At 33.5% G+C, this 5122-nt stretch overlaps 1 non-coding gene across 1 annotated transcript; it reads left to right on the top strand.

Annotated features, from left to right (window-relative positions):
* Positions 1-4824: 4824 nt before the first annotated feature.
* On the top strand, positions 4825-4906 carry Trnas-aga (transfer RNA serine (anticodon AGA)). Its single transcript has one exon. It is a non-coding gene; the product is annotated as a tRNA-Ser (tRNA).
* Positions 4907-5122: the final 216 nt, after the last annotated feature.

Raw genomic sequence — 5122 nt, 5'->3', positions numbered from 1 at the left:
CGTAACATCCGATTATCTTAACGGCAACTATGCCCACTTACCACCTGACGAGACGTTCATGATGCACTAAACACCTAGAAGCTACAAAGTTTTCGCAGTCGCATTTTATTATAATTTAGGAAAATCAAATAATTTTCAAATTTTTTATCACAATTTAAAAAAAAAAATCGAGTGCGCAATTTGATATCCCAATGAATTTAGAATAATAAAAAAGTTCAAGTTTGAAGTCGCTCACGACTGATTTTTGGCAATTTTTTTAAATTTTTTTTTTCTGACGGTGTTAGGTGTTTTCTCCCAAGTAAAATAATTATCGTGTATTCGTTATATGAAGGAAATGTGCAAGACACCAGGAAAAAAAATTGTCAAAAATCAACGCGTAGCTTGAGCCACTTCCAACTTGGACTTTATTACTCTAAAATTCAATGGAGAATAAAACTGCACACTCGAGTTTTTTATTGAATAAATGAATGTTGACTAAAAAGTTTGAAATTTTTTTGAATTTTTTTTAAATTTGCACAAAGTTCGAAACTTGGATTTGTATGGTTTTTGTAGGAGAAGAAACTATTTTTTCTTTAAAATGTTATTAAAATTAAATAACAAGCAAATGAATTGTCTAAATTTGTCAACAAGTCCCTGGGTGATAGTTATTAAACACTCTGTACGAGTATATGAACAATTAATGCAATAACATCAAGACGCACACCATAAATAGGAGAAGGAGCTCCTAACTCCTAACAGAAGTGTACGCGCCAATTATTTATTTAATTTGATATCCTTTTTTTATATGAACCGTCAAATCACATTAAAGTGAGTGCAAATCCAGTCTTCTCCTAAAAAATCTGTCTTTGCTGTATTTTCACCTTTCATTTTAAATTTTATCCAGACTGGGAAAAGACGCTGTTTTAAAATGGACAAAGTTGTAGCGAGCATCGGGCATCGACCCAATATCAAAATACTTAGCCCATGTTGATAGCCTCCTTTAGTGAAGATATAGAAGACTTCCTTAACTTACCCTCGACCCAAATGGTATACGGTTATTTTAAAAGTAATAATAATGTATTGTAAATGGAACTGATCACTATGGTAACGGTAATGGTAATAATGCTTATGATTCTAGTAATAGCAGTTATGGTGGTAATGACGATAGTCATTTTAATACAACTTTGATTACGATCACTGTTAATGCTAATGAAATTTGTGGAATAAATGTAGGAATGGTGCCGATAATGCAGATCCCAATCGTAATGGTAATGTAGAATTCATGGTAGTGGTAAAGGTAAATGTAACTTGTAATGCAAGAGGCAATGGTGATGAAAAAAACAATGCCAACGGTAATGATTATCGTATTATAGTAACGATAGAGCTTACGTAATGAATTGGTTCCTGTAATCAGATTCCTTCGAAAGCACAGGTTTTATAGCCCAATGTGGGACTGCTACCATTAATTGCATGCTGCAATTGCCAAGCGTACAGGCATAGCCTAGCAACGCATTTATATCAGCAGACGCCGAAAAAGGCAAACGCCCGCTGTACCCGCCTTTTGTTGGGCGCTACTAAGTGGATTGTTTTTTGCTTCGGTGCACACCATCAGCCTTGTCGGTTTAGGAGGCCCTACCAGTAGATACGCTACCACCGGTATCGTTCTCAGGATCATTGCTAAGCCTCCTTATCATGCAACCGTCAGCCTGACGTCCGCTTTGCATGCTGGATAGCGGAAAAATTGCTTGAGAACCTCATAGAGCGTAGTGTACAGAGGGTTGTCAGCAAGGCAATACGGTCTTCGACGCGGAAAATCAACCTTTGGCGCAATAGAGGAGGTAGTAAACAGCGCAGACGCCACTACGCGAACCGTATTACCATCCTGGCAACGCTTGATGTACAAAACACCTATAACAGCTTACGATAGACAGACATTATAAAGGCACCATGTGAAAGGTTTCGGATACTCGCATACCTGCTACGGATTCTCCAGAGCTACCTGAGTAAACGTGAACTGCTGTATGACACACCAGATAAAGATAAGACACACCAAAAACAAACAAAAAAAAAAACGGTTTGGCATTTAATTTAATTCGGTTAAAAATAAGAGGCATGCATATCACTTTTTTTCAATTAAAAAGAGTGAGCATTTTCATTAAACAAGATTTCATGAATTTCACTTAAATTATTGCCAACGGAATTTTTGAGTACATTATCAGCACACATATGTCACCAATGCCAACTTAGATTTCATATCACAACTTTAAAATCGTCCCTGAATGGTGGGGGTAAAATTTATACTTAATGTCGCCCTACAAATAATTATCTAATGGAATCAAATAGCAGCTTCTACGCGGCCAGTTGACATCACGGGTTCGGCAGATTATTTCATTTTCAGAGATTTTCGAATGTTTTTAATATTTCCCAAAATGGATTTTTTTTAGTAAGTAATCCAAAATATATAAACAATTTGGGAGATTTGTAATGCTTTTTATATTTTCCAACCTTTTTTTACAAAAAATTTAATCTGTTTTGTAAATATCTAATAATAAACTATAATAATGAAATAAAATTCGGATATTTTCAGTATTTCCCAACTTCCTTTTATAAATGTCTAATCGTAAGTAAATAAATAAATGAATAAAAAATTAAAAACTTTCGGAGATTTTCTAATGTTTTAATACTTCCCAACTATGTTTTGTAAATATCCAATAATAAATAAATAAAACAAATTATCGAAAATTTTCGAATGTTTTTAATATTTCTCAACCCTTTTTTGGAACAAAATCGAATTTGTTTTGAAAATTTCTAATCAAAAATAAATATATATAAATATCGGGTATTTTCGAATATTTTTAATATTTCCCAACTTTGCTTTCTAAATGTCTAATAAGTAAAACAAATAAGAAAATTTTGGATATTTTTGAATGTTTTGTAAATATCTAATCATAAATAAATAAAACAAATTTTAAAAGATTTATAAATGTTTTTAATATTTCTCAACCCTTTTTTGCAAAAAAACTAATCTGTTTTGTAAATTTCAAATCATAATTAAATAAATTAAATTTCTGAGATTTTCAGGTATTTTTAATATTTGCCAATTTTCGCTTTTTATGAGCCGAATCATAACAAAATTAAAAACATTCGTAGACTTTCGAAAGTTTTTAATAATTCTCAACTTTGGTTTCCAAATTTCTGATCATAAATAAAAAAAAAACGTTTAATATTTCCCAACTTTGCTTTGTAAATGTCAAATCATGAACTAAATTTTCCATACATCAGAGATGTTATTTTAGCTATAAAAAAACGAGATATATTAGTTCAAATGCTACATGACTCACCCTGTACGTATATACATAAATACTTACCTACATATAACTTCCTATCTCTTGAATTTTAATGCTAAATTAGACATTTGCAACTGTTGCAACTTTCGTTAGTAAAACCCGCCATGGTATTGTCGCTGCAAACAACAGCTACTGATTGATATGTCTCTGATCTTAAGCCGCCGATAAGCAGTGAAACACAGAAAAACAAAAAGGCTGTAACTTAAGAGCATCAGGAAAGTAACAAAGAAAATCAATTTCAACCGAAAGGTAAACGTAACAGCAGCAAATTCAATCAAGAATCAGCTTCGATATACATAGAAGCACATGCACCCATTTACAAATATGTACATGCATACATACACACAAATATACCTACACACTTACATACATATATTTCGAGCACCGATCAGTCAGTCAGTCGTAAGTTATTTGTTGCGGCAGTCAATCGACCATGTAGCCAACCAACCAATCAACCATGGAGTCAACTCGCCGGGCAGCCAGTCAACCAGCGAACCCATTTTATAATCACTAGAGATTGCCACAAAAGCCGCAAAGCACTTTTTATGTTGCTGGTTGCACAAACATTATTGCTGCCATCATCATCAAGTGTCACCAGCAACACATTCCAGGCAACATTGTCACAATGCCACAGTGGCATTGAAAGATTACCGGCGAGGTAATAATATTGCCATCAATTCCGTTGCATTTTTTGCCACAAAGATTTAATGAAGTGTTAACAATGTTAGAGTGCAAAGCAAAGTCATTAAATGTTGACAATTGTTGTTGTTGTTATTATTGCTAGCGCATTATACGGAATTGCACCAAAGCTAATTTTTTTTTTTTCTTATTTCCTGTTAATTTTTTTTCTTTTTTTATTTTATTACATTATTATTTTCAATTTATTTTTATTGCATTTTTTTACATCAAGCAACTTTTTATCACTTATTGACATTTTACGTAGAAAACTTGCCACTCATTCATGAAAATCATGCATTGAAATCTGCAAACTAAAATTAGCAAAGAAATCCCCGACCGTCAAACGCCAATTCATTTCAACACCTACCCGGCGGCGTGTGTGTTTCAGTTTGAGCTTTCAAGTGCATTTTTATCTAATCTTTAATGCCAGCGTTTAACTTTGACGCCACCACAAACACTCGTTTACCGCGCGCGAGCACAACAATAACAACCACATGCACATGCATAGGCATGACGTATTTATGTTTCTACTTATGGATACATTTTAGCAGGGCGACCACAAGAGCTAATCAATATGTATGTATGGATATGTGTGTGTTTGTTTGTGTGCCATTAAAATTTTCTCGCTTGCACAACATCAATTCAGTTCTTAAACACATGAATATGAATTTTTTGCTATTTCTTGAAATTTATGGAATTTTTTCTGATATGTATTAATTTATTCATTTCATTTATTTATTTTTTGCTTTCTTCTGTTTCTGTGCACGTAGGTAGTTTGCAGCATTGTTTTCCGCTGTGAGGACGCGGCGTTTGGTATGAAGCAGTCGTGGCCGAGCGGTTAAGGCGTCTGACTAGAAATCAGATTCCCTCTGGGAGCGTAGGTTCGAATCCTACCGACTGCGAAGCAGCAAATTTTTTACACTAGCTCTTTTTTAATTTTTATATAAAAGGAAATGGACAAAAAATACGTTTTAAATTCTTCTCCAATGACATTCAATTCAATATTTTAAGCAATAACTAAAATATGTCTGAAGTAACAGCAGTAACATGTTGAATATTTATTTTTCATTGAAACAGCAGCGGATGCCTCGCTTACATATAAAATGAAATACTTAATG

The sequence above is a fragment of the Anastrepha ludens genome, chromosome 4 (genome assembly GCF_028408465.1).
Source record: "Anastrepha ludens isolate Willacy chromosome 4, idAnaLude1.1, whole genome shotgun sequence".
NCBI classification, from domain to species: domain Eukaryota; kingdom Metazoa; phylum Arthropoda; class Insecta; order Diptera; family Tephritidae; genus Anastrepha; species Anastrepha ludens.
Note: the sequence above shows the minus strand (reverse complement) of the source record. Positions and strands in the feature narration are given on the sequence as shown.